Raw genomic sequence first — 15804 nt, forward strand, 5'->3', positions numbered from 1 at the left:
TGACTTCTCAATTGCATCATGTACATCATTCTCTCAAAAAATTTGGCGATTCTTTCAATCGGGGTAGGGAGGAGAACAAATCCCCATACTGACTAACATAGTAGCTAAATGTCTTCATGTTCTTTTTATGCAAACCTTCCTTGAACAACCCCAACGCTTGAGTCGATACCTTATTCTTTATTGCATTTGCGACCAAAAACTCGACAATCATCCCAGTCGAAGGCCTCTTGTCAAATGCGGAGATAACATCCATGATGGCTTCCACATTTGCAACAAAAACTCGGTTGTGTGCTGCCATAGTCCCCCATGTTTTTGTTCCCATGATCTACACCACATTAGTGAAGTAGATTTCATATACGCGCCCATCATGAAGATGCCCATTCGACCACTTCGTCGTATCGACTATCTTTGTGACCATCTCACACATCGCCCCATCAAAATGGGGACCCCTCTCTTTTTTGGGTCTTGCTTTCTCTTTGCTTGGCTTTTTTCTGCTTGTCAAGTGTTTTGAGTGAGTTAGTGATGGCCTATGTTAAGGTAAATTGGGATTTCTTTTGAAGAGCTTGCCTCATAATTGTCCTTAGGGTTCCTTTTAGGGCCGAGTCTAGCCTAAGAATGGGAAGTCATAGTTGTATGTCTAGAATCTTAATGTGAGTTTTAGCTGTTAATTTTGTGGATTAGAATTAAAATTTATCTTGTTCTATGTATTATCTATCACTGAATTGTTGTATAAATCTGATTGTCTTCTTTTATGTTGTAGGAGAGGAGGAGCATTTTTATTTCAATGTCCATTCTCACACATTTCATTTGGTATTATGTAGTGGGCTGGGTACGGTCAAGCGATGCCTTGACTGGCCATGTCTTTTGGACATGGCCGATCAAGACATCACTTGATCGTGCCCCCTCACGATAATAAATGTTTGAATGAGAGACTTCATTTATCTCTTATTCAATCATTTATCTTACCGAGGCTATCATGCATTAACACTCCCTCTTAGCTAGGTAAGATAAATGTAAAAGGTATTGGGAGCAATATTCATAAATCGTATGATGCTTATCTTGGGACCATAGTTTCAAGATGTGAATTGCCTCTGTCGGCGATTCTATTCACAAACTCTTGAGTGGATTGCCTCTGTCGGCGATTCTATCCATAAGCTCTTGTGTGGATTGCCTCAGTTGGTGATTCTATCCACAAGCTCTTGTGTGGATTGCCTCAGTCGACGATTCTATCCATGAGCTCTCACGTGGATTGCTTCAGTTGGCGATTCTATCCATGAGCTCTCACGTGGATTGCCTCAGTCGGCGATTCTATCCACAAGTTTTTACGTGGATTGCCTCAGTCGGTGATTCTATCCACAATCTTGAGTTATTGTAAGATCGTCACCTTCCAATAACCTCAAAAATACAAGTGGAAATCATTTGGAAGTCGTCACTTCCTTATGATTTACATAGGGCCCATAAAATAATTATTAGTATTAATAATAATAATCAATATTTACAATTTTTACCTCAGAAGTGCTCAATCTTGATTAGTAAGCTCCCTCTCAATCACAAGGTATCTTGAGTTTCTTTTAGAGAACATATTTTTCTGAACATACGTCTAAATTTCTGACTTCAACAAGGGACGCTTGTAGTTTAAGTTTGAGAGGACAAGTTCTTGCAATGTGGCCATATTCGAGACTTTCAAGGAGATATCAATTTGATCTTAATCGGATCTTCCTTTAGGCATTTAGGCTTTATAGAAGGAAACCTGTCTCTGATACCATGTTAATTTTGTGGATCATAATTAAAATTTATCTTGTTCTATGTATTATCTATCACTAAATTGTTGTATAAATCTGATTGTCTTCTTTTATGTTGCAGAAGAGGAGGAGCATTTTTATTTCAATGTCCATTCTCACACATTTCATTTGGTATATGTAGTGGGCTGGGTATGGTCAAGCGATGCCTTGACCGACCATGTCTTTAGGACATGGCCGATCAAGACATCACTTGATCGCGCCCCCTCACGATAAGAAATGTTTGAATGAGAGACTTCATTTATCTCTCATTCAATCATTTACCTTACCGAGGCTATCATGCATTAACATTAGCAAGACCTTGCCTTAGATAGTCGAAGAATGTATATTTTGTAAAGGAAGTCTTGAGAGTTTGAGTCCAAATGAGTCAAGGATGTGGGTCAAGTTGTAAGTTGCTAGGCCAGAGTATTGTCTTCTGTGGAGTTTGAGTTGATATGACGAAGCAATAATTGAAGTGTAGGCACAGACGATGAAGGCTAGCAAGGGCAAGTTGATTGAAAGACTGTCAAAATCGCTCTTGACCCTTCCAAAGGTACATGAGCGAATCTCTTAAGAAAGAGATCATTACCCTCATTTGGGATGGATTCTTATGCTTTGAGACCTTCTTTGGTGCTAATACACTTGTATATCTCTTTGGAGGAGTGTAATTGTGAGAAATAGATTTGAAAATTCAAGAGAGATTTAAGAATTTGGACTTAAATGTCAAATTTGCTCCTGACCCTTCCAAAGGTACATAAGCGAATTCTCCTAAAACGTATTTTTGTTCCTTGTTAAGGTCAAAGTCTTTGTTCCTATGGCATGGTTGAGAGAGGATTGATGTATACTTGCCTTGAGAAGTGAATTGAAGCAAAGGAATTGATGAATTTGAGACTAAATGACAGAATTCGTTGCTTATCCTCTCAAGGGTATTAGAGCGATTTTTTCTAAGACCCTGCCTTTTGCTTCAAATATGGATTAATTTCATGCCTTGGAACCTCAACCAGGACATTATCATGCCTTGGAAACAATTGAAGTAAAGAAAAATGATGAGAAAGTGAAGGATTTGAGCTTAAAGGAGCAATTTCGCTCTTGACCCTTCCAAAGGGTCCAGAGCGAATTTCACCTAAGCTCTTGACCCTTCCAAAGGGTCCAGAGCGAATTTCACCTAAGCTCCTAACCCTTCCAAAGGGTCTAGAGCGAAATCCTTAGAAAGGCCTAATTTCTCACCAAAGGCATTGAGTGGACATCGCTTTGAGGGCAAATGGACTTGATTGAGATGGAGGAAGGACCCAAAAGCTAAGTCTAAGAGCAAAGTTGAAGGAAATGATGAGAGTTGATGTGCAAATAGCTATTTCGCTCCTGACCCTTCCAAAGGGTCCAGAGCGAATTCTCTTGAAACCTCCTTTTGCTCCCAGTGTACATCAAGCCTAGCGTTGATTGTGGTTGATTGAACTTAGAGGCATCCTTAGACATGTGTTTGGGTGAGTTGTGGTCACAAAGTGTGAAGAATTTGTGCAAAAATGCAAAATTCGCTCCTGACCCTTCCAAAGGGCCCAGAGCGAATTTTCTTGGAGGGTCCTGACCCTTCCAAAGAATCCAGAGCGAAATCCTTAAAAGGACTCCTATTTCACCCAAAGCACTAAGAAGATCTTGTTTTGAGCAAAATTAAAGAGCAAAGTGGCTTGAATGCAATGAGAAGTGAAGTGAAGAGTCAAGATCAACGTGAGATTAGAGGAATTGAATGTGAATTAAGCCAAGAAAATAAAATTCGCTCCTGATCCCCCTGAAGGTACAAGAGCGAACTTCTTCAAAAGGACCTTGTATCTTGCCTTAGCTAGTGAGCGAACCTCATTCCTAAGAAATTTTGGAGGCAAATGACTTGATTTTGATAAAGGACAAGTTGAAAGATGAACGAGATGGAAGAAGAATTGGGCAAAAGAGGAATTTCGCTTAGGACCCTTCCCAAGGTACCAAAGCGAAATGCACTAATGGTGAATGATTTGCTAATAAAGGTGTGTTAAAGGACTTCTTCAAGGTAATTTCAAGGTAATTTCAAGTGGCCAAACGTCCTAAAGATTATAACAACTAAGCATGCCTCCACTGAATAATCAAACGATAACGAAACCTCATCATTTAAAAAAAATCGCTTGTGTCCCTCTCTTAGGTACCAAAGCGAAATGCTATCAAGGACCTGTACCTCTTGAAGGTAAACGAGCGAAATCCGGTGAAGAGCAAGTGCTTTGCATTGGGAGGTTGGCTGGAGAGAAGACTAAAAGCAAGCAAGTCAGCCTATGAGCATTAACAAAACCAATTTCACCTTTTGGCGCCAAAGACTAATTTGAACTTACAATGTGAAAGTCGACTAGTTTAAGAGAAATGCAATTAAATTTATTTATCCAAAGCAAAGTCGGCTTTTAGAAGAAGTGAAGGCGCCTATTTAAACGAAGTTTGTTTCTTAGTTATGCATCATTCATTTCAAAACAAATTCTTCCTAAAAGGCGAATTTAAGGAGCAAATTTAAGAGTGAATTTCTTCAGCAATCAAGAAGCGAATTCTCAAGGAAGATTCTTTGTTAGATAAATTCGGCATGTCCCAAGCATAGACCTGGTTCAAAAGGCAGATTACAACAACTGATTTGTAGGCGAATTTCAAGGCTTAAGAAGATAGGTCAAGGTCTAAATCATTAAGGAGGCTATCTTGTGAAAGCATCACTTGGAAAGGAGGCGAATTCAACAACAATTTACCATTTACCCATCTTTTTTCTTTTTTAGGTTGATAACTAAAAAATCAAGATTAAGGTATGTGCAATCTGATTTATTTGAAGGAGTTTTAATGAAGATCTGATTTAGTTCAATATCAATTAATTTTTGTGAAGTTAGGTCTTCATGATTTAGCTTGATTCATATGTGATGTCAATTTGAAAACTTGTAATTTTAGAGCTTATTCTTTTGATTTTCAAATTGAAGTTCATGGTATAGGCATAGCTGCTATTTTTAGGTCTTGAATTAATCATCTTTGTGACCTATCCCTTTAAAACCCTAACTTAAGGTATCTATATAGGTGATAAATGGAAAACCCCAAGCAAGCGGATCCTCTACTCGACAAGCCCTCATTAAGGAAGATCAAAGGAGTGACGACTTGGAGACGAGGAACACATCCAAGTGGAGCAATGTCAGAGACACCAACTTAGGAAACTTCAATGTGAAGAAGTTTCGTGAAGCACCCTACATCGGCAAGCCATCACCCATAGCCAAGAAGATAATTGAGAGTGGAATCATCAAGGCGACAGGTTTCCCTCCCGCAGTTGGGTTTCATGAGCTAATGATCGAATGTGCCAAGCACTATGATTTGCATTCAAGGACAATTGTGGCCAAGGATGGGACTGTCCTCACCTATCTCTTAAAGGGAGCTATAAGTGAAGCTTTTAATCTTCCAGAGCAGAGGGATATGATCTACAAGAGCCTAGAAACAACCAAGTCTATCTACGAAGATGATCCCGATACTTGTCTGAATTTCGTCAATAAGAATTGGTTGCTCAAGAGTAGGCCTCGCCTAAATAAGATACCTAATACACCTCACATAATTGATTTCCAAGAAGAATTCAGAGACTTGATAACCATGCTTAATCGGGTTGTAGGTGCCTCTCAAGCCTTCTTTTTCGACAAGTGGATGTTCTTCTTTATACAAGTGATCGTTCAAGGGAAAGGGATGTTCAATTGGGCTAGGATTATCAGTAACAACCTAGATGTGTAGTTGAGAAGGTTAGCCCCTATTAAATCATTCCACATGAGCTCATATGTTATATATTCTCTAGCCAAATGTTACGAGTATGTGGGGCTACCACACATAGGCGTTGTTGGGAGAGGGCCCGGAGAGATAAGATTATGTGATTCCTATGCCCAATTATATCATCCACCTAAGAAGTACTACAAGATAGTCAACGATACTTTCACAATGCATATCACCAGGACACTAGAAGGAGGAATTCATCAACGACTATCTCCAGAAGCACAAGAGCTCGTGAAGAAACATGGTGCGTGGTTCATTCAATTTCCTAAATTCACCTATATCAGAATTCATGGATGTCCCTCACCTCCTTATATGCTGCCAAGGTATCCTACAAATAGGGTAGTACTACTTGAAGTGACTAGACATTTGGCAGCGTGTGCTAAAGCATCAAGACACAAGCATGGGAATGGCATCCCTATACCTATTTCACTTGGAAATTCAATTGAACTTTGTTCTAACTTTCAAGCAGCTGAAGATGCAGAAAAGGAACTATCTCTCTATTCATTCACATCTTTTGCTTCGAGATTTTTTTTTGATCCTCATGGTCATGTGGAAGAAACAACAGGGAAGAAGTACAAGCATGCATTTCAAGTAGAAGACTTTTGGATGAATGTTCAGGATGATGTAGAGGTAAAGAGAAAGATGCACTCTTGATTATACCTCGATCTCATCAGGAAATGTAAGATCTATAGAGTAGTAGATCGAGCACAGGATAGTGGCAGATATCTTCAATCTTCCTATGAGAAAGAAGACAAAAAAGTGAAGATCGATTGGGATGAACAAGAGGTCGCGGACTTGAGAGCATTTATGGATCCAGTTTTGAGTTGTACTCGTAGATGGGTGGATATCCAACATCAAAAGTTGAAGGAACAAAACATAGCTATGACATTCCGAAGGAGAGGTGAGTGCAAGTGAGAACACTTCTCATTCTAAGGGGTCGAAGAGAAAGGAGGGACTTGAAAAAGAGAGAATCGTCCAAGAAGAAACAAAAAGTGAATCCTGATCATCCCTCTAATGCTTCTTCTAGACATGAAAAGGAGATAGGTCAAGATGAGGATCGAAGGGAGAAAGAATATGAGATAGATGAATCCATGGAGTCCACAATACAAAATGATAAACAAGACAAAGGAAGGACACTTCGACAATCATCAAGTCAATCTCTTCCTCTCCAAGTTTGTGATAATGATCAACAAGAAGAAAGAAATGATGATGAAGCGACATCTCCTTTTAGAGGCGAGTGACCATTGCCTGAGGAAATGTAAGTAAAAAGAAGGAAAATCTTCCATTCCAGATTGGCTCAGAGAAAGACTTGCAAGAGAAGTTGTAGTTGAAGAAGAGGAGCAAGTATTTGATTTGTAGAGTCTTCTAAGAAAGTCTCAAGAGGGAATTGAAAAGAAGAAAGCTACAAAGATATCTAAGGTGATCAGAGATGATACAGGCTCCAAACAGATACAGATAGCTACACCAACGGTGGACAAGTGTGATGATGAGATCATGGCAGAAGAATATGATTTGGAGACATTTGATCTTGGTCCACTTATCTCCAAGCAAGCCATGGAAGATGCGACTGATTTAGTGAGGGCAGTCAATGACAAGTTAAAGGAAGAAATAGAAAAGAATAAAAGGTTGGAAAAGGAGATTAATGCTTGGAGGAATTATTTTAGCCAGCTTAATGAGCCATTAGGGCGACAAGATCCAGTAGTATCACCCTTGCAGGCACTCCCTCTTGAGTCAATAAATTAGGTAGAAAAGATGAAGAACTCAGTGCAACTCATGGATACATGGATTGATAGATCCTACATGGTAGCTAAGGAATTTGTCGAAAGAATGATGAAAACAATCCATAGGGCCATCCAAGTCCTTGAGATCATTCATAATCTAGTGGTAACTGTCGATGCATTCACTCACACTAGAGATATTACCATCCCAGTGTTGCAAATAGTAAGGAAGACATCAAGACAAGTCTTAGCACAAGAAAGGATAGTTGATGGTGGAACTCATAATCTCCTACAATGGTCAACTTTGCTCCAAATGAAGGAGGTTCTATTCAAGGACATCAATAGTAGGTGCAACCAAGTTGAGGACACTATCCATCCTATTCAAGATAAAGTGTTTGATGTACTATGTGCGATCCTTGATAGAAGGATAGAGATTGAAACAGATGTGGATGTCCAAGAGTTGGAGGACAGGATCAAGTTCATCTTTTGTAGAGAAGACAACGTGATTACAGAAAAGCAGCGAGATCAGATGTATACTATATGTTCCCGATTGAGAGAACAAAAGAGCTAGAGCACGGATTGGAGATGACTCTTCTTGTGGCCTTTGATGAGGTCCTTCACTTGGAGGAACAAATGAAGAACCTGCCTAAGATTCCCATTGCAGAGATTGAAGGGATTACGTCTAGATTCATAGAATATGCTAGAAAGGAACAAGGAAAAGGGAACAAAATTCTAGATGAAAAGTTGTTATGAAATGATGTGGCAATTCAATCCCTATTGGAGGATGCTTCCTTGTTATTCATGCCAATTTCTATTGGCTATGTTATGATGATGCTTATCTAAATAGGGTTATTTGTGTAACAAACCCTAATTAGGGTTTAGGTGTCAAAATGTCAGCCCTTGATCTTCTTTAAATCTGGGCCATTCATTGTATTTGAGAATGCTATATAAGCTCTCACTCATTTCATTTGTAAGGTTAATAAGGTTATTAGCAGAAGAGTAGTAGTTATTCATAGAGAGTACAAATTTGGTGAAGAAAGAAAGTTGAGCAATTGTTGTTACATTTTACTACGAGATTAATGAAACATTGAAGTTATGGTGTTTTATTGCAATATTTGTGGCTTCTTACATGGTTGTTTATCTCCTTGAATCACTTTTATTGAAGATAGTATTTAGATGTTAGAGTTAGATTGAGTGATAAATGTTGTGCTTGATTCTTTTAGTGAAGCTCATAGTCCAAACCACTAGCCTCTTACTGATTGTAAGTGCGCCTTGTGTGGTCAACTGGAGATATTGAAATTGTCTAGAGTTCAATCACTACATGAGTTTTGATATGCACCCTATTGATGGTTACTACGTTCATAAATTTAAATTTTCTTAGAAGATTGCATCGATTCCAATAGAGTTGTTGTTCTATGGCAATACTGAAATTGATAGAGTTTCACTAAGATTGCCCTCCATTTAGTCATTCATAGGATTAGTTTAACATAGTCCTCTCTAATCCCTTATCTTTTGTCCTTTTTTTGAAACATCGGTTAGTATTAGGAAAATCTTGTTCCTCATTGGTTAAGTAGTTGGAAGAACCGACTTTCATAGAGAGTACGTAAGGCCCCTTGGTGAAACAAAAAACACAATGAACACTGGTGCTTATCCACACGTAGAGAACCTACATACCAGAACCTTGCAGTTGCCTCGATTGATCCTTAGGCGAAATCTTCAGCATTTGAAGAAACTTTGTTCAAGAGAGGATAAGGTACCCTTGGGTATTTTATTCTGTGTTTGATTGTGTATAAAAGACATATCAACACTATCTTAATTATTACCCTCTTCGTTCCTCTACATTTTATTGTAACAATCTTTGGACTTGCTCCTCCATTGTCTTCGTAACATAGTTGCAGTAAATATCGAAGATGTTATGCCCAACCATTTTGCATTATCCTTCGACTTCGGTTCCTTAAGTTAAGCTAGCCTGCCCCTCTGGAATGGAAAGGCTAGCTAGGAAATGCCCAAGTCGATACTATCATGTGAGCCAAGAACAATAGTCATAGATGATCTGCCTTGAATCCCAAGCTTCCACACTGACGGGATCTCTCACATCATAATTGTTCCTCCCAGCTTCTTTCCTTAGGCAATTCGAATGCCAATTGGAGGGAAAGAAAGAAAGAAATAATGATTTATTTTAACATCCAAGAGGTCAAGAATAGTTTATGGGACAGTGTGTCCAATTTGAACTGATTTTTAAAGATCAGACCTTTGTCTATGCAAGTTGATGATGAGTGCTCCCAACTTCTCGATATACTCCTCCTTGAATAAATTATACCATGTGCTAGCAGTTAAGATATTGAAAAACTTATACCTGTTGTCTTTAAGTGCTTCACACTCCAAGGTAAATTGTTTTTCAGTTTCCACACTCTCAGTGTTACAAAACGGGCAAACTCTTTCTTCCCAAGTCTCGTTTCGCCTTTTCCATTGCCTATCTCACATCAAAGTTGGTGAGAGTTGAGTTGAGCTTATCTCTCCATGATATATTAGCCCCTATATAAACTGTTCGAAGATGATCATAAGATGATCATAAATGGGGGATGAGATATACATTGGGGGGATGAGACATCACCTCTAGGCTTGAGGTCCCTATCCCTAGAACCAACACTATAGACTGCACTTTGTTAGATCACATTGTCGTGCAATTCCTCCACACCCGTGATCTTTTCTTAGTCCAAAATTCTCCTCCTGAAGTGCCTGAAGTCCTTGCCACACTTCAAGACATTTGTCCATTTCTTCTCGAGGATCTTGATTGACTTCAGTGTTGGGTAGATGGTCAACAACTCCGTTTACATCCCTGTACAAATGCCGAATTGGGAAGTCCTCCAAGACTGTAGTTTGCAGTTGGATGTCCCCTTTTTCTTTAATGCGTTAATGCTAATCATTGAATCATTCCTGATGTCGATTCCCCTAATGCCCACCTAAAAAATGCAACTTTTAGACAAGAATTTTGATTTTTTTTTAAAAATCCCTGATGTTGATCCCCCAACACCCTTCCAACCATCTAAAAAGAACCTTTTAAACACAAATTAGCTCCCATCCAAAGGCCTCTTGTCAGTATCTCCATTTTTGCCTCATTGTTGGTAGCAACCCCAATATTCTTAGACAAGGCCTTCATTGTTGCTAACCACACAACCAATACAAACTAGACCGTAGTTGCCCTTTGATGCTTGAGTTTCCCACTTGGTGGGACAAATAATAGAAAAATAAATATTTTTTTTTAATTGTGTAAATTAAATTAAATAAAAATTGAGTAAATATAATTAAATTAAATAAAAATTGAGTAAATATAATTAAATTATTGTGAATAAAAAATAATGTTTCAAACAAAAATAAAGTCAACAATGTAAATAAAATAAAATAATTTTTAAATAGTTGAAAAATAATATAAAATGAAGTGAAGAAAATAAAATAAACAATGTATAAAATAAATTTTTAATTGTTCTAAAGTAAAATAAATGATTTTTAAGTAATTTTTTTTGGTGTTTTTTAGATAGATGTATTTATAAAATCTATGAGTATAAATCAAGTCTTCACTTTTCAGAGATGAGGTTTACTTCAACCACTTCATTTTTTTCTAGCTAAATCAAGGACCTTCAATGATAGACAATCAAGTCAAAATACATAGATTGATCTATGAGAAAAGATGTGAGATGTGGGTGTAGTCTAGTGATGATCGAGTAGGGATAAATTCCTAAGAATGCAATCTTGATAAATTCATAGGCAAGTTGTAAGGCTTCTTTATGTGCCATTATGGTGTTGTTTGGGTATAGAGTTGGCACATGCATGAGTATTATACTTGTTGTCCTTGTTTTTGGCTATGTCACAAAAATAGGATAACCCCTACAACTTTTGTCCAATTTGTAGTATATGTGCTCTAAGAACACTTTTCGAGGTAGTCTTTATTTCCCCTCATGCATGATTTAGGATCCTCGATTCTTGATTTAGAGGTTCTAGTCCTTTTTTGGGTCTTTAAGTTAGTTTTTGTGTTTTGGTGCAAATCGGGGTTACAAACCCAAATTACACTTCCCTTTCAAAATTTTAAGGTCCGGTGCAAATCAAGTTTGTAACCCCGATTTACACCACTTCATAGCCAAGTCTCTCTTGTTAGGTGTAGGTCGGGTTGACAAACCCGAACTACACCTAAAGCCTTAGAAATCCAAGTCCTCCTATTTTTGGTGCAAGGCGGGGTTGTAACCTCGACTTACAATGAATCTTCCCATTCTGGTGCAAGGCAGGATTGTAACCCTGACTTACACCGAATCTTCCCATTCTGGTGCAAGACGGGGTTATAACCCTAACTTGCACCAAGTCCGCCCATTTTTGTATAGATCGGGGCCGTATCCCTGACCTACACCAAGTCCTTACCCAAAGATGCATGTCAGGGGTATAACCCCGACCTACACCATTTCCTTTGCAATCTTCCAAGTGCTAAGAGTTGGTGCAAATTGGGGTTGTAACTCCGACTTGCACCAATTCTTAGGTGTAAATCGGGGTTATAACCACGATTCACATCAAAGAGTATTTCTTTCCTGTCTTTTGCATAAGTACATTTCGGACTTATAAGTCTGACATGTACCTTTATGATTGTTGACCCTCCCAAAGTGCAAATCGGACTTATAAGTCCAAAATGCACTTCTTAGACCTTGATTGGCAATTTTTGGTCTTTTTTGTCCAGCTTCGAGAATTCTTCAAATCCATTCCTGCAACTCCATTTCAGACATTGGATTCCATGTACCAAGACCTGAGAATTTTAAAATTTAGGCTAGCAAGAGAGGACATGAAGACTCCATTGACGAAGAGTGTTGGAAACAAGACAAGGCTCCAAACACTTAGTCATTTTTATGCATCTCTAGCCTAGTATCATTTTAATCTCAATCGACACAAGTGTCATTTTGTATTCATGTTTTTGCATCTAGAATGTGCACGAGTTCTAAGTCAAATAGGACTCTTCTTTGATTTAGTCATAGTTTTTCCTAGTTTTTCTCAACGCACTTCACCTATATATATTAGGGTGCTCATTGTAAATAGGGATATAGAATTTTTAATCTATATGAAAAAAAAACTTTGTTGAAGTAAAGAGCAAAAGTGGAACTTTGTGTTCCTATTGTTATTTTACAAACTTGATCAAATAAGAATAAAGCTTTGACATCTAGACTTTGTGTTGGATTCATTTGTGGTTTATGGTGAGATTGTTTTATGTCATTGTTGTTGTAAATTCTTATTTTTCTCAAGTAAAGGAGTGGTTGAGGATATATTGTTAAAGAATAGAGGCAATTGTTGGTTTGTGGACTTTGTGCCATATTTCAGCTCTTGTTAATAGAATTAGGAATTGGTGCATGTGATATCATTTTGAAGACTTTGAGCTTCATATTGGTATTTGCAAGAAAAAAGTTAGTTGAATTGCAATAAGACAACATTTCAAAGAATTTGTGCTTTGCTTTGTTATCTTGATAAGGAGGTGGTGATTTGAGGACTTTAAGCTTCATTTTATTTTCAAAAAAAGATTATCAAAATTGTAACAAGATATCAAGATAAAGACTTTGTGCTTTACTTTGTTATCTTAGTACATACTATGGGTTGTAGAAGTTATTTGTAAAAGGTTGATATGATTATAATGACCACAAGACTTTGAGGATAATGCCTTTTTAAAAATATTTAATTTCTTGAACAAAAGTAGAAAATATTTAGTAGCCAATAAACAAAGAGATGAACTCCATGCCAATAGCTTAAGGCTTATAGAATAGGAGACACATTCATTTCTTAAACCCACACTTTCTTATTTTCTTCAATACTGTGAGGAAAAAGAACTATTTATGTCATAAACTTTTCTTTGATATGTTGTTGATTAAGGTTAGACAGAGGATTTTTAGAAGGGCCTCAAACCCTTTTACAATAAAGCAACCCAACAATAAAAGGAACTACTCCCACAAGGTATAGGACTTACAAAAAGAAATAACTATACCAATAACAACACATAAAGATAACAATGACAACATAGATCATACAACCAACAAAGGAAAACAAGATAGAGCAACCAACTTTTCCTAGTTAACTTTTGAAGGCCTAAGACAACCTTCCACTCTTTAGTTAATTCACTTGATCTTCAAATGAAACCTACAAAATTTGCTATTCAATGTCTATAACATCTACATTGTTGGTAGCCAATTTGGAACAAGTCCTCCAAGCTAGTCCTTCCAAAGTGATACCCTTTTTCCTTTTATGAAGTTCATTTAGCAAAATGAAAAGGTTGGTGGTTGAGTATTTTATAATATTTTTGCCGGAGGAAATGAGTTCAGCCAAGCTACTTGTGATCTCTTTTTGTTTCCTCTCTAGACCACCCAATCTTATAAGAACTTTTGCAACTTCTACCCATGGCTTGGGGATGTCATCATTTTTGAATCCATTTTGGAAGCAACTCATAGGAATCTCTTTAGGGAAGAACATCTCCATATATTCAACATTTGTATAGACTTGCAATATTTTTATATTTGTTCACCTTTGTTGAGCCTTGTAGCTTGTGAACTCAATTATTTTTAAATTGTAAAGTAAAGACCACTAATGTGCCTAGACAAATTCACTAGATAAAACATGATCATATCCATTCATAGCTTCCAATATGTTAGGAAGACCTCCCTTTCATAGAATGTTGCACTTTATGTGATTGTTCCTAATATACTTCCAAATTGTTGTTGAAAGGGTTCTAGATAATTGTTTTTCTCATCTACTGAGAGATTGAACTTGTCCTTTCCTTTTAGTGCAACATTGAAATGATTACTTTGCTCCTTGAAAATAATGTAGTTCTTGTGGGATAACTTGGACACCAATAAGCGTCTAATCACATTATTAAGCATCATTTATATGCTCAACATTGATCTTTCTCAATACATTAGGTGGAAAGGAAAAAAGCTCTTCCTAGTATGTGTGATTCTTGATTGTACATCCTAGGTTTCCAAAAGAATTATGGATAGTATTTATCTTTTTGAAAAATTAAGTAGATTTCTGACATCCAACATTATATTCCTTTAGACAAACAAATTGGGGCTCTTAAATTAAGTGTTTCCATAATGTTATGAGAGTACTCTTCAATAATAATATAAAAAAATGTACATGATTTTTTGAATAGTTAGGCCTATTAGGGAATTTAAATCTTCAACCACACTATTGGTTTGAATGTTTAAATTCTACGCATAAGCAATGGGTATCTTTCCATTACAGTTTTTGAAGATTCCTCTAGCTTCAACTTTACCAAGATTCCTTTCGCAACAACCTCAAAATATATTTTTACCCAACGAGGGCTAGGGGGTTTGCAAACTATAAATTTTCTTCTTATAATTTTATTTTTTTCTACATTGTTCAAAGGAACACTAAGTTTCTAGTTTCTATTCACCCCTTTCCCAATTTTAGATGGGAACGTTTTTGGTTTTTTTTATTTGAGAGGAATCCAAATTTTCTTAAATAGAGTCAATTATTCTTGAAAAGAAATATATTTCATAGCTTGCATTTCTATCTAAATATCCTATTGTCCCTCTCCTTGCACATATCCCAACAAAGATGGGGGAGGGATTAATTTCAGAGTTCTTTTATCACATGGTGTCTAAAATGGTGATTCCAATTGTTAACCAAAGACTGAAAAATTCTAGGCTAGGCCTACAAAGCCTCAAATTTTTGGAGAAAAGCATGCTTCAAATCTATCCAAATAGATAGTCAATGAAGAAGTCGTTAATGGATTCCTGATATTTCTTACACATGATTTGTTGGAAATTTGGAGGAATTTATTATGTGTTGCATTGATGTTTGTCATTGATGTCAACACTAGCTTCTTTGGTTATCTACTGGGTTCTGGTAGAGTGGTTGGACTTTGATGATGATCAGGAGATTTGTCTCTGGTATATTCCGATTGGTGGAATTGGTTTAGTTTGGTCATTCATGTTATTCAGATGCGTATCACATTCAGTTGGTTCGGAATTTGGCAATCCGGAAGCTATCATATGTCCTAGTAAACCTTTTGGTTACCGGTGAGGGTTCTACCGACAGAGATTTGTTGAAGATATTTTGATGGATTTGATAAGTGGTGTTGGTGCGGCTTCTAGAAGGTTTTTAGGATGCTGATGGTTATCGTGTTCGTGTTCCAGTTGATTGGTGGTATTTCGTTTGGCTTATGGCGACCTATTTTAGGTCTGGTCTTATTCTGCTAGGTTATGGACCGGTTTATGTAACATGTTGGTGGATGCTCTCGATGCGTTACCGGTTGGATTTATTGTTTGGTTAATGTTGTTTCGGTCTTAGGACGACTTGGATTATCATTGGTTTGTGGGTTTATGTAATAGATTTATTGTATTATTTTTTATATGTCTGACCTAATTGTTTAGGTCCCGGGTTGGTATAAATATGATGTAAGATCTCTTTGTAGATCATGGTATTGGTCAAGGTTATGGGATTATCTATGTGTGAATAAAGTTGTAATTATATGGAAA

This window comes from Cryptomeria japonica, chromosome 10, assembly GCF_030272615.1.
Source record: "Cryptomeria japonica chromosome 10, Sugi_1.0, whole genome shotgun sequence".
Taxonomy (NCBI): Eukaryota; Viridiplantae; Streptophyta; class Pinopsida; order Cupressales; family Cupressaceae; genus Cryptomeria; species Cryptomeria japonica.